Source organism: Capricornis sumatraensis, chromosome 1 (genome assembly GCF_032405125.1).
Source record: "Capricornis sumatraensis isolate serow.1 chromosome 1, serow.2, whole genome shotgun sequence".
NCBI classification, from domain to species: Eukaryota; Metazoa; Chordata; class Mammalia; order Artiodactyla; family Bovidae; genus Capricornis; species Capricornis sumatraensis.
In genome coordinates, this window is record NC_091069.1 from 100,392,679 (window position 1) to 100,418,668 (window position 25,990).

Here is a 25,990-nt window from a genome sequence, read left to right on the forward strand (position 1 = left end):
AGCTCCTGCATTGGCAGGCAGATTCTTTTACCACTGAGCAACCTGAGAAGCCCAAACGACGGGGGACAGACGTGAACAAAAACGATACCCTACCACCTGGTGTCCTCTTGCCTCCCCTTGGGGCACTGTGATGACCGTGCACCTTTTGTGGTGTATGTTCTATTTGGCAAGTGAGTAGCCTAGTCATCCTGCCTGTAGGCCCAGACATGATTTTCAAAAAGAAAGCACACAGCATCTGTGTTCATCTCAGTGTGCCAAGTTAACTCTGAGACTGCTGGACAAAGAGATTCCTTGATGGAAATATCTGGGACCTGTGAATGGGGGTAAATTTTGCTGGGAAAGCAGAAAGTAGGCTGGGTACAGGGAAAATGAACTCAGCTCCACTTGCCTAGTGTTTTTCTTCCAGGGAGGGGAATGAAATCACACAGTAAACAAGTGACTCATGAGTGGCCTACTCTTGACAAACTGGAGCATCCAAGGAGAAAAGCAGATGATGGGCAAGAATACTTTGCACTGACCGACTGTTCTCTTGCGTCCTTTCTGGCCTCAACTCCGTTGATATGTTGCTCACTCCAGGTCCAAAATTCTAGCCCCAACTGATGGCAGAGCTCGCTTCCAGCTGAGTGTATGTTTAGAGAGAGAAATGGTCTCTCTCTATGAGGAAAGGAGGAGAGAAATGGTCTGTTCACAAGGTGAAGAACTGAGTGTGAACGTGGATAGGGGTGTAGATGGAACACTGCAGAGTAAGGCTGGGGGTGGGGCTGGAGTCAAAGTCAGTGAAGAAGCAGGAATAAGCAGTTATCAGGCCCAGAGTCCAGGCAAGCACTTGGGAAGGTCCACAATTCTAGCTGGAGGGAACTCAAGGTCCCCCTCTGCAGCTCCATGTCTGGCGTTTCAAAACTGACAAAGTCTTGGTCCAAACGGGAGATTCCTTACTCCCCCAAATGCCAGTGGCCCTTCTTGGACAGACAGCCCTTGGTCGGCTGAGTCAAGCAGAAGCATGACTTGGAGCACGCTGGTTGAAGGGTCAGTCAACAGCAACAAGATCCCGGAACGGCCTCCTTTCTAAATTCTTCTCTGAGACAGGATCTAAGAGCTGGGGTTTTGACTAAGGCTCATCTGTTTGAGAGTTCCCCTTCTGATGGTAACTGGTGTCACAGTGGTGATCTGTGTGACCAGGTGACCCGAGCCAAGCAGAAAGGTCATACAAAGTGGAATAGGTCAGTGGTCCCTGGTTGGGGAACCACGTGAATCATGTGAGCTACCCAGAGGACAAGAGCAGGTACCACCCTGAGAAGACAGGGGGCCAGACTGTGTCCCCAGGACAGAGGGGAGTTTGAAAGCATCCAAAAGATCATACCAGCTTGGGCAGACAGCACAGATCCCCTCAGGGACTGGCAACACCTTGGCACAAAGAACAGACTTTGTATTGAGTTCAGGGTTCGTGTGTGTGTGTGTGTGTGTGTGTGTGTGTGTGTGTGTGTGTGTGTATAGGAAGAGGATGTTGTGGTTTAAAGCCGTGTGTGTGTGTGTGTGTGTGTGTGTGTGTGTGTGTGTCCTGGTTCAACTAATTACTCTATATTAGCAGTTTTCAAAGAGGAGATCAATGACCCCTTGGGTGCTCATGATCTTTTTAAGATCCACATAGTCAAACCCTTTCATGACAAACCTAGACAGCATATTAAAAATCAGAGACATTACTTTGCCGATAAAGGTCGTTATAGTCAAAGCTACAGTTTTTCCAGTAGTCATGTATGGATGTGAGAGTTGGACCATACAGAAGGCTGAGCACCAAAGAACTGATGCTTTTGAATTGCAGTGCTGGAGAAGACTCTTGAGAGTCCCTTGGACAGTAAGGAGATGAAAGCAGTCAATCCTAAAGGAAATCAACCCTGAATATTCACTGGAAGGACTGATGCTGAAGTTGAAGCTCCAGTCCTTTGGCTACCTGATGCAAAGAAAAGACCGGAAAAGACCCTGATGCTGGGAAAGATAGAGGGCAGGAGGAGAAGGGGGTAACAAAGGATGAGATGGTTGGGTGGCATCATCGACTCAATGAACATGAGTCTGAGCAAACTCCAGGAGATAGTGAAGGACAGGGGAGCCTGGTGAGCTGCAGGCCATGGGTCGCAAAGATTCAGACACAACTTAGCGACTACTGAACAACAACATAGTCAAAGCTATTTTATAATAATACAAAGACATTAATTGTCTTTTTCACTATCATTTTCATAAGAGTGTGCCATGGAATCTCTCAAATGATATTAACAGCTGATACCTCCTTCTAATAAGTTGGACAATAAAAAGATTTGCAAAAGCTCAAACAATATCACTCTTCTTACTCAATTACATCATTTTGGGAAACATAATTACCTTATTCTTACGTTATAATGCAATGCATTTATCACTGCTATTTTTAACTGAGTTAAAAATTATTTTAAATTTCTCTCAGTTTTAATTTCCAAGATGGTAAATATCCATGGATACAAGCCATATAAATGAAAACTCTGGGATGCTCACTAGTTTTTAAGAATGCTCCATAAATCTGAGAACTGCTACTCTATATTTCCACTAAGTCCTGGTTACAAGCCCTGACAGTTACCTGAAATAGCCATCTCTTTACAACATAAGGTAGTGCTGTGCTACCTTTTTTGACTATGCAGATGAATGAGCAATATAAATGGCTCAGCAACCATTTTTCAATGTCATTTTCCTTCTGTCTCAGAAATGGCTCCATAATTTTAAAGCCAGACACTTCACACCTGTGTTCTAAAGCAGGGTTCTCATGGAATTATTTATTCCAGGGAGTTGTTGGCTGGTAATATGGGCACATAATTCTCAGCTCATCACCATAAGATGCTGTAGAGGCTTTATTTATATCTTCCCAGGAAGCAGATAATCTTACTATATCATAATATTTTGGGAAATACCAAGGAGATTTATGAGCAATTCAGATATACCCCTAATATGTTATCTTGATGGGCTACTGGCTCTAGGATTTAAGGTAACTTGATAATTACTCAGACAACAACCACAAAACGTTGAGTTGATATTCAGATAAGCTCTCATTCTTCTTCTCATATTTTATTAGGCATAATAACTACCCACAAATCAACAAGCCTGAAAAGATAAAAGGTATTCCATATGTGCCCTGAATTATTCATAACTTCCAAAGAAATATGATGCTAAGTCATAATAATATAAGAACCAAATTCCCACTAAAAGCATCTAGCTTCTGATATTTCAAGTGCAATACACATCCCTTCTTGACAACATCTCGGCAAAGCATTTTCACAAGACTAGTCTTAATGCAGCAGAAACATTTTCATTCGTTCATTTCAGGCAATTCCCCACTGCTGTGTTGTGTTCAGTTTAGATTAGGGAGTGTGACAAATTAAGATGTGCCTTAGGTCCAGAGTGTGTCTTCAGGAAGGGTAAAGTCTATGAGAGAGAGAGGCAAGCAACGACAACACTACAAAGCAAAATCCAGGGAGCTCTGTGAGAACTAGATACTTGCATGAGTGCTGCTGCTTCAGTTGTGTCTGACTCTTTGCAACCCTGTGAACTGTAGCCCACCAGGCTCCTCTGTCCTTGGAAATTTTCAGGCAAGAATACTGGAGTGGGTTGCCATTTCCTCCTCTGGGGATCTTCCCAACCCAGGGATTAAACCTATGTCTCCTGAGTCTCCTGCATTGAGAGGTGGGTTCTTTACCAACTGTGCCACCCGGGAAGCCCCAAAACCAGGAGGGTGAGCTGTTACCACCCTCCCGGTATTAGCAAAAGCCATTAGAGCTCACAACTATGGGAACTCTTTCTACCTGCCAGAGTCTCTCCCTCTGAGACACAATGAGTAACCCAGGAAGGGGCTTGTGGGTAAACACATGGGGTTTTCATCAAACCAACCCACCAACAAGCCTATGAACCCACCAACCTAGCCATCAACCAACCCACCCACCAACCAACCCAGCCATCAACCCATTCAGCTATCAACCAACCCACCCAGTTATCAATCAACCCACTCACCAACTAACCCACCCAGCCATCAACCAACCCACCCACCAACCCACTCAGCCATCATCCAACCCACTAACAAACCAACAGACCAACCCACCAACCAACCAACCAGTGGTGGTTGCTTCCTGCATAAATAAGACCAGTGTGGCTGACTAGCAAAGTCACATGACTGAGTTCTTTGTGCTAAGTGTCTGTGAGCTACAGACGAGTCACTCCTGCTCCCCACTCTTGTTTTGGGTGTGTGTATGTGTGCTATTTCAGAGTATGCTTTCAGAGGCATCAGGACAACCAGACGTGCTCTGAATGAGCCAATGTCCCAGCTAGAGAAGTGAGTGTTATACAGGTCCTTCCTCGATAGAGAGGACGCCACCCCATCCCAAGGCCCGGCTTACTCCCACCCCCACCATGACCCAGTAATACCATCTCACTGACAACTCGACAAGCTGCTGTTACTAGTTACTAATGCTGCGAACAGGCAGCATTAGGAGAAAGTCATGTGGGGCCCAGACAGCAGCCTTTTCTTGGGTGGTGCCGAGAGAAAACTGGATCTGTACACAGTGACTCCCATAAAGGGAGGCTCTCAAGAAGGGTGAATGAGGCACTGCCTGCAACTTTCGCCACAGATCTCCCAGTCAAACTGATACACTTAGAAACCAGACCCTACACACAGTTCAGGTGGCATGCCCAGAAGCAGTGACTCTGTGACTTGCTGAAAAAAGAACGACGTGAAAGAAAGTATTAGTTGCTCAGCTGTGTTTGACTCTTTGTGACTCCATGGATTATAGCCTGCCAGGTTGCCCTGTCCAGGAGGATTCTCCAGGCAAGAATACTGGAGTGGGTTGCCATGGCCTTCTCCAGGGGATCTTCCCAACCCAGGGATTGAACTCGAGTCTCCTACAATGCAGGCAGATTTGCTACTGACTGAGCCACTAGGGGAAAAAGGATGCCTGTGGACAATGTAAAATATCTCAGCAAAATAGGAAACCCTCCCTCCTAGTCTCCCAAGGATTCAGGAGGGTCACGATAAGGACATGCTGGAATAGTTGATCACTGGGCCGTGGGCTGCATCCCCAGGATCCCCTCCGCCACTACGCATTCTCCATGGACCACTGTCTGGCCACCGCACAGGCCATAGCCTTCCAGCCAGGCTGCCAGCTTGCTAGGCTGCAGTTAATGCCAGTCCTTGATTTTTAAAGTGAAATTTAACTTAAGAGGAGCTGAAAGTTCTCAATTTCACTTTTCAGACAAAAGTCAACCTTAAAAGCAGCCCCACGAACTATCAGTCAAACAAGCTGTTTCTGATTTAGAGACAAAAATAACTCCATAAACATTAGCAAAAATGCCAAAACAAACAGCATCTGTCTCCGCTGGGATGACTGAACTTAGTGCATGAAAAGCCAGCTCCCTGCCTGTGGTCTGAGGAGCAAGTCTTGGGTGACAAAACCACCACGTGTTTGCGGATTAAGCATCTACGCAGTGGTAGTTCTGACACTGGCCTCCCATGGTTGGCAGGCACCCTGCTTCCAGTATCTTCCTTTCACCCTCTGATGGGTGGTGGTAAAGTCATGATTAGAATCTTCTTATTAGGGATTCTTTATCTACATTCTGCTTTTCAGTAATCCCCTGTCAAGCTTAATTTTAAGAAATGTGTTTTTTCACAGCAATCATTTTAGGTACTGCATATATTTACATTTGTTGTTATTGTTCAGCCACTAAGTTGTGTCCAACTCTTTGCAACCCCATGGACGGCAGCAAGCCTGGCTCCTCTGTCCTCTACTATCTACTGAAGTTTGCTCAAATTCATGTCCATGGAGTCAGGGATGTTATCGAATCCTCTCATCCTCTGCCACCCCGTTCTCCTTTTTAGTTTTTTAATTTATTTCCTCTTCTCCTTTTGCCTTCAATCTTTCCCAGCATCAGAGTCTTTTTCAATGAGTTGGCTCTTTGCATCAGGTGGCTGAAGTACTGGAGCTTCAGCTTCAGCATCAGTCCTTCCAATGAATATTCAGGGTTGACTGCCTTTAGTATCGACTGGTTTGATCTCCTGGCTGTCCAAGGGACTCTCAAGAGTCTTCTCCAACACCACAGTTTGAAAGCATCAATTCTTTGGCACTCGGCTTTCTTTATGGTCCAGCTCTCACATCCATACATGACCACTGGAAAAACCATAGCTTTGACTATATGGACCTTTGTCAGCAAAGTGATGTCTCTACTTTTTAATATACTGTATAGGTTTGTCATAGCTTTTCTTCCAAGGAGCAAGCTTCTTTTTAACTTTGTGGCTGCAGTCACCATCTACAGCAATTTTGGAGCCCAAGAAAATAAAACCTATCATTGCTTCCACTTTTTTCCCTTTCTATATGTATGCATATGTGTACACAGACATACATTCTTTTTTCCCCCCTTAATACATATATCATTCAGTATGGAACCCTTAACACACAAAATGTGACAGCTACTGTGCATGCCTTCCCTGGTATCTGGGGGTCAGGTTGTCACCAGGAACTGCAGGGGAGGAAATCTGTTTATACTCCTCTTTTTTGATAAATGGATCAAAGGCCAGTTCAGAAAACAGGCGCCTGGGCTTTGAAACATGTGAAAATGCCAAGCGCTTGACCAGAGCTACAGAGAGAGAGAGGCAGATTGAAGCCTGAGGGAGACGCCGAGGCAACCAGAAAGCCTGGATTCAAAGCCTGCCCGTGAGGCCCTCAGACATGTGGCCAAAATTCCCGAGGAGTGTCGGGACCACTGGGACCACCGCTCGCGCCCAGGCCTCTCGCCTGAGTCCCAGGCTCCTCCTCCCCTGGTTCCCAGACCCAGACAGGAACCTGTGCGTGATCTTCCCGGCTCAAGGCGGACCCTCCCCTGCCTCCTTCCCTCTCTCCCTCCTTCCTTCTTTCTTCCTCCCTTTCTTTCTCTATTGAACTTGTTACAACATTGCTTCTGTTTTATGTTTTGGGTATTTTTGACCCCAAGGCAACATGGGCTCTTGGCTCCCCAAGCAGGGATGGAACCCGCACCCCCTGCATTGGAAGGCAAAGTCTTAACCCCTGAACTGCCAGAAAACTCCCTCCATCTTTCCTATTCCAGGAAAGGGTACCTCCATTCTCCCCCTGGGTCACTCCCCATATCCCACCATCAGCTGTCAGTTCTAGCTTTAAAATCTTCCTTCCACCCATCTGCATCTTCCACCTTTGACCCATCTGCATTTTCCGCCTGTACTGTCATGATCTAGCTGGAGCCCCCAGACTGAGCGACATTTGAGTCTTCCCCAGGGCTGCCCCGATTCTCTTTTCTGTCCCTTCACAGCAGCCCTCAAAGGCTGCCATAGTAATATTTTTTAAAATGGCCGTCGGATCAGGCCAATCTGCGACTCAGGGCCCTTCAGTGGGATGCTCTCGGCTTGGAGGAAGCAGAGAAAGGACGAGGTGGGCCTGCAACAGCTTATCCTGCCAGAAAGTAAGACGTACTCAAGATCAATGGGGACGCATGCAAAACCAGCTCCAGAGGTTCTGGATCAAACCTGGGGCAATATGAACAGCCACACTGTAGTTTATTGGGACTTCCCTGGTGGTCCAGTGGCTAAGACTCTGCACTCCCAAGGCAGAGGGGGCCCAAGTTCAATCCCTGGTCAGGAAGCTAGATCCCACATGCCACAACTAAGAGCTCACAAGCTGCAACCAGAGATCCTGAGTGCTGCAATGAAGATCTCAAGTGCCACGGCAGACACCCAGTGCGGCTGGATACCTAAATAAACTTTTATAAAAATAATTGTGACCCAGTGCTCTGTGACAACCTAGAGGGCTAGGATGGGGGGGAGTGGTGGATGGGAGGGATGCTCAGGAGGGAGGGGATATATATATATACTTATGGTTGATTCATTTTGTTGAACAGCAGAAACCAATGCAACATTGTAAAGCTATTATCCTCCAATAAAAAATAAGTTTAAAAAAATGTATATACAGCACATTTAAAGGTCAATGCTACATTAAAAAAAAAAAACTGATTTACTGAGTAAAACAGGAATCCCTGAAATCTTACTGATTCAAAGGAATGAATGAATGCGTGAATAGGGAGAAGAAAAGTTCCTCATCCAAGAAGACTGCCAGCTCCTACCCCTCCAAGGTGGCTCAGTGGTAAAAAATCCACCTGCCAATGCAGGAGACATAAGAGACGTGGGTTTGATCCCTGAGTCTCAAAGATGCCCCTGGAGGAGGGCATGGCAACCCACTCCAGTATTCTTGCCTGGGAAATCCCATAGACAGAGGAGCCTGGCAGGTTACCATCCACGGGGTCGCAAAGAGTCAGACACAACTGAAGTGACTCAGCACACGTGCACGATATCAGTAATTAGGACTCTTCACAGTACAGAGAAGATGGCTTAAAAATAAGTAAAGACTAATTAATTTTACATAAGAGTCACCCTGGGGCCTCCTGTGAGAGTGGATGTTAATGATGTATTTTCTGTAATTAATTTTTATGCACATCCTGGGGTTCCCCTCACCTTCTCTAGAATGACTCCTTGATTTCTGGAGCCTCTCTCTTCCATTCAGCTACCCCCATCAGGTCAGCCTTCCCCCCAGACAAAGGGAAAACAGAGAGAACCAGTAATAGCTGCCTACACAGTTAAACCTCAGTGTGACCACAGTTTCTTTGCTCAGAGAGGAAATTAAGTAATTAACACATGCAAAAGCATATTTTGGAAATAGGAGGTTCTTCTCTGTATTTAAAAAAAGTCTAAAGGGGAGGACAAAATGGAGACAGACAGTATTTAATAAACAGAAAGGCAAGAGATGCAAGTTCAAGTTCAAAGACTACCACCACTTGGTAGCCCGGAAGATCACGTTCTCTCTCCAGATCTCACTTGCTCTAGGTTGCAGGTTTTAAATGTGGACAGTACCCTGGACCCTGGAAGACAGAGGCTGAGGCCAGTGACCTGCAGCTTTTATGGTGAGAAGCACTGTCAGCTGCAGCCAAAGCTTTGAGAGGTAGCAAGGGAGAGCAAATAAGCCACCTCCCCATAACCTAATCCCCACCTCCTATCCAAAACTGCAAACATGGGTCATTGTTGTTCAGTTGCTAAGTCATGTCCAACTCTTTGCAACCCATGGACTGCAGCACACCAGGCTTTCCTGTCCTTCACCATCTCCCAGAGTGTGCTTAAACTCATGTCCATTGAGTCGGTGATCCCATCCAATCATTTCATCCGCTGTCACTCCCTTCTCCTCCTGCCCTCACTCTCTCCCAGTATTAGGGTCTTTTCCAATGAGTTGGCTCTTCACATCAAGTGGCCAAAGTACTGGAGTTTCAGCTTCAGCATTAGTCCTTTCAATGAGTATTCAGGGTTGGTTTCCTTTAGGATTGACTAGCTTGATCTCCTTGCTGTCTTCAGGAGTCTTCTCTAACACCACAGTTCAAAAGCATCAATTCTTCTGCCCTCAGCCTTCTTTATGGTCCAACTCTCACATCTGTATAATGGCTACTGGAAAAACCATAGCTTTGACTAGACGGACTTTTGTTGGCAAAGTGATGTCTAAATGGGTCTAAATGGGATATATTGACATGCTTATCAAAGGATGTTCCTCCACCAGTAGGTGAAAGGGTGCCCTGTGATTGGATCTGTATAGCTGACCTGGGTTCGTGGGAAAGGCAGGCAGAGAACACAGCACCAGGAACTTTTGCTCCCAAAGTGAGTACCAGCTTAATGAATCACTTCTCATCACCGGAGCAAATTAACTCTGTGTTTAATCCAGGAGAAGAAAGATGAGTAATAGCAAGCCAAAGAAATGTGTGTCACTTAAAAGATATCCTAACTTACAGTCTTGCCTGATTTTTCTTTGTTATTCACATATCAGAGGAAGAATTATCTGAACTCTATTGCCTGTCCTAGAGAAAACATTCCAAAGAACCCAGACAGACCTGGATCGACTTCTTGTTTGCTTTGTTTTGTTTGGGGATCTATTTCTCTCAATATGTCAATTTCAGGAAAGGTCCTTAATTTTGCTTAATTAAGTAGGGATCTTAACTCTAATCCATCTAATCAAAATGTATCACAGGAAGATATAATATGTAAAACATGCTTGGAGAGGGTTTCCCAGGTAGCAACAGTGTTGAAGAAACTGGCTGCCAATGCAAGAGACACAAGAGACTCGAGTTCCATCCCTGGGGCAGGGAGCTCCCCTGGAGGGGAAATGACAACCCACTCCAGTATTCTTGCCTGGGAAATCCCATGGACAGAGGAGACTGGTGGGCTACAGTCCATGGGGTCGCAAAAGTGTCGGACACAACTTACCGATAGAGCATTCACACAGCCCGGACCCCTCCCCTTATCCTCACCTTCTCCATTCCAGTTGAGCTATAAGAGGCACTGTATTTTTTTCTGCAAAGGGTTGGGGGAAAATCAGCGTCAAGTCACTGATTCACCAGATGTGAACGAAAACAGAGGCGGGGAATGGCCTGGTTGGCTCACTATTGTGCTCCCAGAAGGCCGCCCAGTGCCTGAGCAACAGCTGGGGTGTGACCACGTGTGAATGAAGTGGATGGGTGGAAGCAAAGAAGGATGCATGGACAGAGGGAGGTAAGAGTGAGACCTACAAGTGGGCAGAGAGCTTCCGCTGTGATTCAACTCTGAAACATCTTCTTACATCTGTATTGCGGGCGAAATGCAGAGATTACAGACTCTATGATAGAGGCGACCCCACAAAGGAGGTTGAAAAGATCGGAACAGCAAAGACAAAGCAGCTCAGAATGCTCGTGTTTTGCTGTTGTCGTTTATTTTTCTGTTTTTTGGTGGGATCTTAGTTCCCCAACCGGGGATTGAACCTGTGTCCCTGCAGTGGAAGCTCAGAGTCTTAACTGCTGGACTGCCAGGGAACTCCCAAAATATTAGTGGTTTTAACGGAGATGCAAGCCTTCGCTGTCAGGATCCAAGAATGAGATTCTGTACATAAGTTGTGACATCTGTCAGTCACAGGTCCTCCTTGAATCCAATGAGGTCCCAGCTTCCTCCATAGTCTGGACCTTGGCGAGACAGACTAAACAATTTGGGAGACTTCTGTCCGCAAATCATGAAGGGTAAACAATGACGTACTCACTAAAACCCCCAAACATTCACATAGGCAGCACACACTGAAGTGTCAGGAGATAATTTCAAGGAAAATAAAAGTACCAGTGGGTGGTGAGTTTAAGGATTAACTGCTATTCATCATGTGAACCTCCCCCCAAGACAGAGATAAGAACAACCGTCTGCAACGGTGTCATCAAGAGGAATGTAACATGAGCCGCCTACATCATTTAAAATGTCTAGTAGCCACATTTAAAAAGTCAAACAAATACAACAAACTAGTGAGTATAACAAAAAAGCAGCAGACTCACAGATATAGAGAGCAAACCAGCACTTACAGCGGGGAGAGGGGAGGGGTGGGGGCAACGAAGGGCTGGGGGATAAGAGGTGCAAGTTATTTATGTGTAAAATAAGCTACAAGGATATACTGCACAACACGGGGACCATAGCCAATATTTTATAAGAACTATAAATGGAGTATAAACCTTTAAAAATTCTGAATCACTATATTGTACACCTGCAACTTATATAATATTGTACATCACCCATACTTCACTTTGGAAAAAGTAAAATGAGACAGGTCATTTTGATCATATACGTTGTTTAAGCCGACATACAAAATATTATCATAATTTTTTTTAAGTTACATGCTTTTTGTCCTATTAAATCTTTGACAGCCAGGATGCAATTTACAGTCACAGCACATAGTCCAGACTCACCACGTTCTGGGGGCTTAAGAGATGCAGGCAGCTGACGGCCACATACTGTCCGCACAGGTCCAGGAGGACAGACGGACAAACTGAGCATCACTTGAGGGCGTGGGGTTGAGGTCTGCCCCTCTATGGGGGTTTGGTCACTCTGGCTTCTTACTTCCTTGGGGTTCCTGCCATGTGGGGGTTTACTGGAGTATAATAACCTTCCAATGTTGTGTTAGTTTCTGTTGTACAGCAAAGTGAATCAGCCATGTGTAGACATAGATCCCACTTTTTTGGATTTCCTTCCCATTCAGGTCACCACAGAGCACTGAATAGAGGGCCCCGTGCTGTACAGCAGGTTCTCATTCGTCATCTATTTTACACACAGGAGAAGGCAAAGGCACCCCACTCCAGTACTCTTGCCTGGAAAATCCCATGGACAGAGGAGCCTGGTGGGCTGCAGTCCATGGGGTCGCTAAGAGTCGGACATGACTGAGCAACTTCACTTTCACTTTTCACGTTCATGCATTGGAGAAGGAAATGGCAACCCACTCCAGGGTTCTTGCCTGGAGAATCCCAGGGACAGGGCAGCCTGGTGGGCTGCCGTTTATGGGGTCGCACAGAGCTGGACACGACTGAAGCAACTTAGCAGCAGCAGCAGCAGTGTGTACATGCCAACCCCAATCTCCCAATTCCTCCCCACTCACCTCTTCCCCTCGGTATCCATAAGTTTGTTCTCTATATCTGTGTCTCTATTTCTGCTTTGCAAATAGGTTCATCTGTACCCCTGGGGTAGGGGATGGGAACCCACTCCATTATTCTTGCTTGGAGAATCCCCATAACAGAGGAGTCTGGTAGGCTACAGTCCACAGGGTTGCAAAGAGTTGGACACCTGAGCACCTAAGCACATGTACCGCTTTTCTAGATTCAACATGTAAGTATCAATAGGGATTTTTCTCTTCCTGACTTTTTCATTCTGTATGACAGTCTCTAGGTCTATTCAAGCCTCTGCCAATCCTGCCATGTGAGGTTTTTTCTTAACAACTTTATTTATTTATTGGCTGGGCTGGGTCTTCACTGGCGTTCGGGGGCTTCTCGAGCTGTAGCACAGGGGCTGAACTGCCCAGCAGCACGTGGGATCTTAGTTTCCCATGTTCCCTGCATTGGAAGGTGGATTCTTTACCACTGGACCACCAGGGAAGTTCCATGCCGTGTGGTTCTGATGAGGCTTAATTCATAGTGCCTAACCCCTGATTCCCAGGCTGAGCCCATGACCCTGGCTTTCCAATAAAAATTCAGGCCACTGCCACGGGCCGAGACAGGCACGTGACCAGGCCAGGCCAATCAGAATCCTTCTCTGGGACTGATATCCAGGACCCAGAGAGAAGGACCTTCTCTCTCCCCTGGGGATGCCCGGGGTGATCTGAGGGTTCTCCACATCCCAGGGAGAGCCTGTCTAGGATGGGGGTGCGAGCAAGCCCTGTGGCCCTGACTTGGGGCTCTTTCTTATGTGAATTCTGCATCTATCCCACATCCTTCCAGTACTTGCTCTCATTTGCTCCACATAATTTGAGTAGTATTTTAGCCATGATCCAGGCCAAGCCACAATTCTGGCTCAGTGCCACATTCTCCCACCACGCGCCAAGGGCCAGCTCTAAGATCGCATCCCAGGCCAAAGAGGGCCCAGCGGCCAGACTCCACGTGTCTGCGTCTTCCTTCCTTTCCCTATTCATGCATCCCGCCTCAAGAAGCAGCATGGTATCCTGGTTTGCCTTTCCACTACAGCCTCCCACTGGCCCCCTCATGAACTGTGTGAATAGCCCATTCTGAAGCACTGGCCTTCTCGAATCAGCCGAGCACAAAAGGAGACTGTTCCAGGCCAAAGGTTATAAACACAAAGCTGACAATCCCTCCTCTGCGTGGCATGGGATCTGCACAGATATGCTCAGCATAACACCAAGTCCGGTCACCAGGAAGCGATGACCTGCCATGTAGGTCCCTGGTGAACAGCCTCTTGGGGGACTGTGGGGATGAAGCCCAGCCTGGCCTTGACCCCATGGTAGAGGACGATTTACTGAGAGAATTCTAATAAATGTAAATTGAAGTTGACACTCTGTGTGAGTTTTGCTGCGATGAATTCTGGTAGAAACCATCATTAAGCTAAGTACTTATTCATGCTCCCTCCAGATTAGTCTTCATCCCTTCCCGAGCAAGTTTCAGAGAAAGCTGAGGGCCTTGCCTTCAGGCACTGGATCATTTGACTCCCACAGGTAAAGATGAGGGTCTCTTCTCTCTGCCCCACATGGCAGAAGGCATTTATAAGACAGGTAATTAAAATTCACAGATCAGATTACTCCTGTTCCTTGTAGGAAGTTCTATGAGCTAATGAATGCTTCAATGTGCTTAATGTTTTAAGGGATATGCAAAAGTCATGAGTGAAATTCCCATGAGCCATTACTGATTTTGCATCACTGAACTCCTGTGCCAGGAACCAGCGCTAACTAACCAGGAGGCTTCTGAGGAGAACAGACCACAAATGGATGCTCTTGCTGTCCTGCACATCCTCCTTCAGATGTGAAGAGCAGGGCCATGAGTGGCCCCCGGTCTCCCCATGGCATCTGTAAGTTGTGGGTCTGAATGTCCTCCTCACTATGTCCCCTCACAGGTTCCCACTTACTTACTTGAATGCGATGACAGGTTTGTGGGTCTGATGGGCTACCACGTGCTGCCCTGAGATCTCTGAAGTTGCGAACATCTGTCCAATTAGGTTCTGTTCTGACACTGGTGGGTAGAGACCCATGGGAAAGATTCTTGCCTCCATATGGCCAGAGGATCCCTTTGTGGTGGGTGGGTGCAAGGGGGGTGATGGGGATGAAGGGGAGGGAGTCCACAAAACTCTTTCTTGCTCAGGAACCCAAGGCAAGTCATCTACCCTGCCTGAGTCTCACTTTCTCATCTTCAAAGTGGGAGCGCAACCGTGTCTCCCTGGTGCAGCTGCCGTGAAGGGCCACCCAAGGTCACTCCGGAGAACTGACGTCTCCACTGGCCTGTGGGCAGCAGCTCATCACATCCTTATTTTCCTTCACCTAGGGTTATTTTTGAGGGTGTTCCCACCTCCTCCCCTATAAATAAGATTGTGAAGAAGTGAAGTGTTAGTTGCTCAAAGAGTTGTGTCCGACTCTTTGTGACCTCATGGACCTGGCTCCCCTGTCCATGGAATTCTCCAGACAAGAATACTGGAGTGGGTGGGCATTCCTTACTCCAGGGGATCTTCCAGACCCAGGGAGCAAACCCAGGTCTCCCTCATTGCAGGCAGATTCTTTACCATCTGAGCCACCAGGGAAACCCCAATATAAATAAGATTACTCACTCAAAAACCAGAAGGGCTGCAGAGTCGCAATGCTTGCACCTGGACACACCTATCCGTGAGCAACAAAACACCAAAAAACTGAATGGGACTAAAAGTAACTGCAGTTGGGACAAATTCTGGGCAAAAGATACAGAGACCAAAAAACCCAACTGCCAATTTTGAAAAGCCTGGAGCAAAAGCAGGGTACTGGGCATGGCCCCTGCACACAATAACGCCTAAGGGGTGGGCAAACCACCTAAGCCACTCCTGCAGCCCGCCCGCTGGACACACCCCCACTCTCACCCCATATAAGGAACACTTTGCCCCCCACCCCTGGGGAGTGAGCAAGCGAGGGAACCTGCTGTTTTATTCTTGCTCTCCTTGTTGCAGGGCCCCAGTTAGTAAGTCTTGCCTGAATTTCTTGTCTGCCCACTTGCCAATTTCTATTGTCTGGTCCATAGACCAGTCCATAACACAAGGACCACCCCCCTCTCTGCCACGCCAAGATAAAGCAAGACCCCCTGAGCTGCCTCCTCCACTGACTTGCAAGCGGCAGGTCATCACTTCTTCACTCTCCTTCACTGAGGGTCATTTTTGAGGGTGTTCCCACCTCCTCCCCTATAAACAAGAATACCCATTCAAAAACCTGGAGGACCCAGGAAAGTAGAGAAATAAAAATCAACCCTTCCATGGATTCATGACCCATGAACATCGGGCATTTCTTTTCCTAAGCCTGGGTGCATTTTACAGAATTGAGATCACGCTGCGGCTATCACTTGGTAGAGTTCTTTTCTCACTTAACATGATTTGTGTTTTCCCATGTTATTCTGTCATCCCCAGAAATAATCCTTGTACTAGCTGCATTTTATTCCACCCAGTGGTTTCTCAGGGTTGACTGAACCACACCCAACTTTCCAGACATTTCGGTTTCCAACTTCTTGCTAACATGACCACACTGTGGTGAGCATGGCTTTTCTTCAGTCGAGCTTATTCCCTTAGGAGAAGTTCTAGAAGGGCTCAAGGTGTCAAGATATCAGTTTCTCTTGACTCCTCCTACAGGTGGCTTTCCTTGCATTCATCTCATAAGTAACACCCTTTTCACCTCCCTGGGCATTATCTTTTAGCACTTTCTGATAACTTGACTGAGGAAAATGGTCTCATCATGTTGCTTTGCAATTCCTCAGCTCTCAAGGGACCATTTTCCTGTTAACCATTCCTCTTTTGTGGCTCTTTTTTTGGAGGGTAATGAACCCCTTTAGTGCACTGGAAATTGATGGAAGCATTTGGCAGGCGATGGGAAACTACATTTTTAATTAGTGCTGATGCAAGTGTTTCTTGGGCCAGAATTGGAAAAATTTTGGATTAGAGGGTTAGCTTTAAAATCACTTCCTCAGGTTTTCCTTATACTGAAGATTCCATTCTTTACTGCAAATATCTTTTCCAGATGTATCCATCTTTACATTTTTATTACTTTTTAATGAAGCACAGGAGTTCAAGTCAAATCTGTCAGTATTTTCTTTTGAGATTTCTTTTTGCTCTTCTCAGCTTAGAAATTCTTTACCCTCAGAGCTTTGCAAGGTTCCTTTTTCTATTTTTCACCTGCCTTTCCACTTTACTTGGAATTGAAGTTGGCTATTTAGGGTAAAGGGAGGAGATCAATGTTGAATTTTGTTTTCCAAAATGTCTAATGACTGTTAGTAAAACTTTGATGGAGGCTAAGGACTTCCCTGGTGGCACAGTGGATAAGAATCTGCCTGCCAGTGCAGGAGACGTGGGTTTGATCCCCGGCCCAGGAAGATTCCACGTGCCAAGGAACAACTAAGTCCATGTGCTAAACTACTGAGCCTGCGCTCTTGAGCCCATGAGCCACGACAAGAGAGGCCACCCCAGTTAGAACCCCGTGCACCGCAGCTAGAAAAAGCCTGTGCAACAGCAAAGACCCGGCGGAACCAAAAGGAAAGAAAGGAATTTTAAAAATTTGATGGAGGCTAAAAGAGGCATCAAGAGACACTGAGGGAGAGAGAGATTATTCTGTGTAGCCGAGAGAAAGCGTGCTTACAAATTTTGAAAGACAGAATTTAAAGGTGACATCCTCCTTGTACCCTACACTGACAGTGGGGCCTCTGATGCAGGTAGAACCCTGTGTGCTCTCCATCTTGCCTACCTCTCTCCAGGTTTTCAAAACTTTTTTGTCCTGAACTTGGACTTCCCTGATAGCTCAGTTGGTAAAGAATCCGCATGCAATACAGGAGATCCCAGTTTGATTCCTGGGTCGGGAAGACCTGCTGGAGAAGGGATAGGCTACCCACTCCAGTATTCCTGGGCTTCCCTTGTGGCTCAGCTGGTAAAGAATCTACCTGCAAGGCGGGAGACCTGGGTTCGAACCCTGGGTTGGGAAGATCCCCTGGATAAGGGAAAGGCTACCCACTCCAGTATTCTGGCCTGGAGAATCCCAAAAGGGTCCCACACGACTGAGCGACTTGCACTTTCACTTTTCTTTTTAGCCTTGAGAAAACTCCCAGTACCCAAAGACTTCTGCAACCTTGCTTGAAAGCAAAGTTAACTGTTTAACAATTTTGATTTCTTTCTACATGTGACTTGGAAATGCATTCTAATACCTGATCAGGCTTCTTAAAGATAGTCTGTTATATTAGTTATTATAAAGTCATGTTTATCACTTTCTAAGAATCTTGTGGTTTGAATGACAGAGATTTTTAAAGCTGAAGAGACGCTCAGGAACATCTACCTGCAGTTTAGTCCTTATGAGGAAACTGATGCCCAGAGACTTACAATGTGCTGCTCAAGTTCCTGCAGCATATGGCTGAGATGGTAAAGAATCGACCTGGAAAGGGGGAGACCCTGGTTAGATCCCTGGTGGAGAAGATCCCCCGGAGAAGGGAATGGCAACCCACTCCAGTATTCTTGCCTGGGAAATCCCATGGACGGAGGAGCCTGGCGGGCCACAGTCCATGGGGTCACAAAGAGTCACACAACTGAGCGACTAAGCACAACACAATGGGAGATGAGGCTGGAATTTACCGCTGGCCTCTGCTTACAACTGTGTTCCCCACACTGACTTGCTGCCGTCATCCCCTCCTTTCCAGAACTTAGTGGTGGTTACAGTTAAGCAGGAGGTGACAGTGTATCTAAAGACACTATTTGTGGTCTCTTAATTACTTTTGTCGACATGCTCAGCTACACAAAACCAAAATACCCAACTACCCTCCAAACCAGAGAAAGAAGAGCTAATGTTCAGCTGACACACCCCATTAGTCTAGAAGAAATGCTTTGGGAAGAATCCACCGAGAAAAGATGCATCGTGTAACAGCTGATGGGGAAGGAAGCTGCCTATGTTCCTCTTCCAGTAGGTCTCAAAACTCAGCTTACACCTAGATTAAAATGTACAGGATGCGAGACAGCAAAAGAGACACAGATGTATAGAACAGTCTTTTGGACTCTGTGGGAGAGGGAGAAGGTGGGATGATTTGGGAGAATGGCATTGAAACATGTATAATATCATATAAGAAATGAATCACCAATCCAAGTTTGATGCAGGATACAGGATGCTTGGGGCTGGTGCACTGGGATGACCCAGAGGGATGGTACGGGGAGGGAGGTGGGAGAGGGGTTCAGGATGGGGAACACGTGTACACCCATGGCAGATACATGTTGATGTATGGCAAAACCAATATGATATTGTAAAGTAATTAGCCTCCAATTAAAATAAATAAATTTATATATTTTTTAAAAAGTACTGGAAATTCATATTCCTAACAACCTTGGGAAAGGCTGTCAGATGTCCCACCACAGCCGGCCCTGTATGCTGGCCATCTGCCCAGCCCATGGACTTGTGACAAAACGACTCAAGGAAGAGAAGGGGTATCGGGGTGATTTGGGACAAACAACAATGAGCTTTTCCTTAACAGAATAATTTTTTTTTTATCAGTATCCAGTCTAAAGTTAAGTAGAAGGACTTCCCTGGTAGTCCAGTGGTTCAGAATCCACCTTCCAATGCAGGGGACACAGGTTTGATCCTTGGTCCAGGAACTAAGATCCCACATGCCTCAGGGCAACTAAATCCACAGATAGAGATTCCAAAGGATGCGACAAGGATCCCGAGTGCTGCAACTTTAAGACCCAATATAGCCAAATAAATACATAAATAAATATTTTTTAATGTTTTAAAAATAAACTAGAGAAAGTCTTATTGGACAAAGGAGCACCTTTCTTGACAGCATGAATGTTAACCTAATTCCCAGCTCTAATCTACATGCTCACTGAATAGAATAAACTGTCTCCTTAGGTGTCTCCAGTTCTATGATCTCCGATTATAGAAGTAACTCTCTCAAACACCCACGAATTTAAGCAAGAGATCACTTTGCAACCCCTGATGGCACATGCGTACGCCTATTATTCTCCAGGATACTTTTGAAATTATAGCATATGCTGTAGATATGGAGATGACCATGTTAAGGTGACCTGGTTTAGCCCTTTGCCAAGCTGGGGAGGGGGATATTTAAGGCTCTGGAAATTCTCTTTTCACCGTCTGTTGAGTTTCCTTGGGGCCCAGAATGGCAATGACTCAAGCTCTGATTCAGATCTTGACCTTCCCCTTTTACTATAAGAACTTTTCATGGTATTTCCCCCCCAAGTAAGATGCAGATGTTTCTTTTACAGTATGATCTATGTGATCCTGAAAAACTGCACCCTACGAAAAGCCAGGGCTTATGACCAAAATAGGGTGGGCACTGACCACTGAGGACCCACGGGACTTACTAACTAGAATCTTACAAAATTGGCAACAATCCTCGTAAGAACGCAAGCCCAGCAGAATCTCCTGGGCCCATTGGAGGTATCTTGGCTCTACAGTCGTCCTCCCTGAACTGTGCTTCCTTCTTGGGGGAGCAAAGTCCTCAAAGACATGCACTTCTGAAAGAGACGATCATCAGAATTTAAAACTCTGGCCTGGGGTCCCCTTCTCCAGTAAGGCTTTGTTTTCCTTCTTGTGGGCACAGGAGGACGCTTCTTCCCACTGTCTTTATCTGCGCTTGTAACTCCCCAAACACAGCAGGAAATGAAGTGGTTCTTAAGCTACTAAATCAGCCACTTCTTGCTCCAAAAGAAGGCATTTCTACACTATTCTTGGCTTTTTTCTAAAGGTCTCATATCCTACTAAGGCTTTCTCATTCCTTGTGAGATCAAGGCAGAACAGTAACACACTGAGGAAAATCTCACACCAGCCAACTTAACCTGTGAGACCTACAGACATCACACCTTATTGAGGAGTCATCCATGAGCTTGTTGGATTAAAATAAAATTTTAAACATATTTATTTATTGAGATAAAAATAAATAACATAAAGTTGACCATTTCAACCATTTTTTGTGAGATGTTTTAATGTTTAAAAGATGGAGAAAGTTAATGTCTTTTTAGTTAATGCATGTAATAGTGCAGAATTAATTCTGGTCACTGTATTCACATTTATAAATTATGTTCCTTTCTTTTTTAAAAACCCATTTTATTTTGTATTGAGTTATTGCCAATTAACTATGTTGTAACAGTTTCAGGGGGATGGCAAAGGGACTCAGCCATACATATACATGTATCCATTTCCCCCAAACTCCCCTCCCATCCAGGCTACCATATAACATTGAGCAGAGTTCCCTCTGCTATAGGGCAGGTCTTTGCGGCAGTGTAACCATTTTTAAGTGCACAGTTCAGTAGTATTAAGTATTTTGCCACAATAAAAAAATACTAAATGTGTCAGAAACTCATTTTAAAAAAAGAATTTCCAAGATAAGAAGATGATCCTCGATTATTTTTATTACCATCATCCTCCCTTTTTTCATTTGTCTTTTCTCAGATTTAGGTCTAGAAATAGCAAAAAGCAGCAGCAACTATATCTGTGACAGTTCGGCCACATTTCAAGAAAAGGTCTAATGATCATTATTTCTTGGACTTCAAAAGCGTGAAGGCTTCTGAGCTAAACACATGAATGGTAAATGTTTCTTTACCTCTCCAAATTTATGTTTTGCTGAAAAACCAGAGAGAAACTAAATGCCTCTATAGAGTGCAGATGGAACCTTCTAGGGTCAACACAGGCTTACGGTAGACGTCTGATGTGCTCAGTCACTCATCCAAATCCAACTCTGTGACCCCACGGACTGTAGCCCGTTAGGCTCCTCTGTCCATGGAATTTTTCAGGCAGGAATACCAGAGCGGTTTGCCATTTCCTACTCCAGAGGATCTTCCTGCCCCAGGGATCGAACTCATGTCTCTTGCGTCTCCTGCCTTGGCAGGAGGATTGTTTATCACTAGCACCACCTGGGATGGCTGAGGTCAAAATGATGGCTGTGTGACCTCAGGTATGACCTTGGACATGTGGCTGAACCTTTCTGGTTCTAAGTGTACAAACTATAAAGTGAAGGTAAAATGAGAAATAAATGAGTTAATATTTTTAAAGCATATCCAACAATGAACATCATGGACTAGTCTTCCCTAAATAGCTAACTATTATTACTGAAAAGCCATGATCCACCAACCAAAATATTTCAGGTAGAGAACCTGTTTATTTGGAACATTTTCATTTTGTGTGGCTGAACTTCCAAATACTTATTCTCAGAATTCACAAAAATACTTTAAATAACTTAAAGACATGAACAATTGTTGTTCTTTCAGTGATAAAAATAAATACTCTTTTTCAACTTAAGAAAAGGCTTATTGTTATTCTTGGTAGTCAATGGCACAAGAGTTGTTATTAGGAGGGAAAAAAATCTTGACAGCTTTGACTTAACTCCTACACTCAAAGGATGTCATTTAATTTAAAAGTGCAAACACACACAAAGGCAAGGGAACAGATGCCTTTTAAAACCATCCCCTCTTCAAAACTTGCAGATGTCTTTCAAAACCTTACATAATATTTTCAGAGTTTCTTTATAAACTTGCATACTTTAGGCACATTTGATATAAAATGATGTTATAATAGCCTGAAAACTTTTTTTCTTAAGTTCTAGAAAAGTCAAAGTTTCCAGGATTGTCTTTGGCTATCCACGATGTCACCACCTAGGAGTTTTCCATAAATGCCAGAGCAAAATTCCATCAAATATATAAACAAAAAGGCTTGCACGGGGGAGCCACCTCGGAGGACCCCACACAGCCTGCCAGCAGTGGCAGTGTCACTGAAGCCTGGCCTGGACTCTGCTAAGCCACTGGCGATAAAGCCGTCTTTTTTGAGCCAGATAAAGGACCCAGGGCGGGGAGGTCATGGCATCAAACTCCATGGCATTCCAGGAGTGGCAAGAGATTGACTAAAGAAGGAGGAAATTGCTAAAGAAGGAGGAAACTGCTGAAGAAATTCCAGAGCTATCTAAAATACTCCACTCCTGGTCAGAGAAACCTTTGCCGTGTCAGGACTGAGAGCAGGCCTGAATGACACATAAGTGAATCTTTTATTCTCAGAGGCATCCTTGGATGATGAAGACAACCGGTCACTACCAAACATGAATTAAAAGCCAGAATGGGGCTGGCCCTGCCCAATGAACAGCAAGCCCATCCGTGCCTCTCCAATCAAAGTGGCATGAGGTGGATGAACACATTTCCATGAAAGGTGAGACACTGCCCTGGAAAATGGTGCAGCTGCAGAACCACACGCAGTCACAAGACAGTCGTTTCCTACTTCCCAATCATATATGTAACTTTCCTGCAGCGCATCAGTGGTGAGTTCCCATTCACCTAGAATTGGAGCAACTGGAAGTTCCTCTGTACTCATCAAGCATGATAGCCAAGTGAAAAGGAAAGATACTACAGATTTGTTTCAAAATGGACCTTGGGGCCTGAGTGCATCTGTATGATACTCAACATCTTTTACCTGTAAAACCAACAGGAATCATGCAGAACAGGACTCAGAAGCATCAGCTCCTCCGCCCCACTGGAGCCCAAGTGAGCAAAGAAAGGTGAGCTTTTTAGGAGAGTTTGTGCACACCTACTGCTTCTAATTCTCAGAAAACTGGTGTTCCAAGTATGAAATATGTTTAAGGAGAACCTCAAAATACTTGGTGCTCCTCATACAGCTCAATATCAGGAAAACAAACAGCCCAATCAAAAAATGGGCAGAAGACTGAAACAGACATTTCTCCAAAGAAGACATGTTGTCCAATAAACACATGAAAAGATGCACAAAGTCACTATTTATTAGAGAAATGGAAATCAAAGCTACAATGAGGTATCACCTAACACCAGTCAGGATGGCCATCATCAAAATGTCTACAAACAGTAAATGCTAGAGAGGGAGTCGAGAAAAGGGAACCCTCTTGCACTGATGGTGGGAATGTAAATTGATCGTCATTTTGGAGAACAGTTATGACCAACCTAGAGAGCATATTAAAAAGCAGAGACATTACTTTGCCAACAAAGGTCCGTCTAGTCAAGGCTATGGTTTTTCCAGTGGTCATGTATGGATGCGAGAGTTGGACTGTGAAGAAAGCTGAGTGCTGAAGAATTGATGCTTTTGAACTGTGGTGTTGGAGAAGACTCTTGAGAGTCCCTTGGACTGCAAGGAGATCCAACCAGCCCATTCTTAAGGAGATCAGCCCTGGGTGTTCTTTGGAAGGACTGATGCTAAAGCTGAAACTCCAATACTTTGGCCACCTCATGCAAAGAGTTGACTCATTGGAAAAGACTCTGATGCTGGGAGGGATTGGGGGCAGGAGGAGAAGGGGACGACAGAGGATGAGATGGCTGGATGGCATCACCAACTTGATGGACGTGAATCTGAGTGAACTCCGGGAGTTGGTGATGGACAGGGAGGCCTGGCGCGCTACAATTCATGGGGTTGCAAAGAGTCGGACACAACTGAGCGACTGAACTGAACTGAACTGATGGAGAACAGTACGGAGGTTCCTTTAAAAACCTGGAATAAAGCCACCATATGACCCAGAAACCCCACTATAAGGCATATACTCTGAGAAAACCATAACTGAAAAAGACACATGTACTCCAGTGTTCACAGCAGCACTATTTACAATAGCCAGGATGTGGGAGCAACCTAGATGTCCATCGACAGATGAATGGACAAAGAAGATATGGTACATATATACAATGGAGTATTACTCAGCCATGAAAGGAATGAAGCTGAGTCAGCTGAACTGAGGTAGACAAACCTAGAGCCTGTTATACAGAGTGAAGTAAGTCAGAAAGACAAAGACAAATGTTTTATATTAACACATATCTATGGAATCTAGAAAAATGGTACTGATGAGCCTATTTGTAGGGAAGGAATGGAGACACAGATGGAGAAAATGGACTTGCGGGCCCAGTGGGGGAGGGAGAGAGTGGGACGAATGGAGAAAGTAGCATCAATATATATACACTGTCATGTGCAAAGTGGACAGTCGGAGAGAAATTGCTGTATAGCACTATAACACACGGAGCCCAGTCTGGGTGCTCTGTGATGACCTAGAGGGGAGGGAGGTGGGAAGAGAGAGGCTCTAGAGGGCTGATTTGCCTTGTTGTATGGCAGAAACCAACACAGCATGATAAACATTAAAAATCAAATTCTCCCCCCCGCCACACACACACACAAATACTTGCTGCTCTGAGTCTCCAAGCATCCTAGGCTCCTCTGAGTACCAAGCCTCCTCATCCCAGCCCACTTCCAGGGGCACCCCAGCACCTGGCACAGTGGGAACCTGTAAATGCTGGGTGAGTTGAGTAGTTAAACTACTTTATTGACTATGGACCTAAGGACACAAATCATACATTAATTAGGTCAGAACTAAAGGAAAAATTTGGGCTTCCCCTGTGGTTCAATTGGAGAAGGCAATGGCAACCCACTCCAGTACTCTTGCCTGGAAAATCCCATGGATGGAGGAGCCTGGTGGGCTGCAGTCCATGGGATCACGAAGAGTCAGACACAACTTCACTTTCACTTTTCACTTTCTTGCATTGGAGAAGGAAATGGCAACCCACTCCAGTGTTCTTGCCTGGAGAATCCCAGGGATGGTGGAGCCTGGTGGGCTGCCGCCCTTGGGGTCGCACAGAGTCAGACACGACTGAAGCGACTTAGCAGCAGCAGCTGTGGTTCAGTGGTAAACAATACGCCTGCCAACGCAGGAGACTCAGGTTCAGTTCCTGGGTTGGGAAGATCCCCTGGAGAAGGAAACGGCAACCCACTCCAGTGTTCTTGCCTAGAGAAGTCCATGGACAGAGGAGCCTGGCGGGCTACAGTCCCTTAGGTCGCAAAAGAGTCGGACACAACTTAGGGACTAAACAACAACAAAAGGAAAGATTAGCTGGCAAGGCTCTGCGCTTGCAGATGGGGAAGCTGACGCGGCCTATCTGAAAGTCAAAGCCGTCTCTGGCCGTGCCAGGTCAGGCAGGCCACTTTCTCGTTCTTCTTCTGGGGGGCATCTGACCTCCCGCACCATCCACCTCTGTCTCCCTCTGGAAAGGCAGGACACTGAAGTTGGCCTGTTTAGTTCTGGAGCCGCTTCTCAAGACTCTGTCTTCCCACCAGTCCAAACAACTCACTGATGATAAAGGAAGTTCCGAGAGCCAAGCTCGGCCGCACAGGATTCCTTCATAAGTCCATCCATTTTCCTTTGTAAAGGACTCCTTTAGACTCCTTTTTATAAATGTCACCTTCTTCCTTAAGGGAAACAAACATTTTTTTTTAATTAAATGAAGTTAATATTGGAGTTTGAAAAGCTTTTGAATTAATTTATTTTCCTTCTTTTTCTTGACATAAGCATTAACAGAAAACATGGCTCCAGGCCATATCAACAATGAATAAAATGCTGCTGCTGTGAAGTCACTTCAGTCGTGTCCAACTCTGTGCAACCCCATAGACGGCAGCCCACCAGGCTCCCCCAT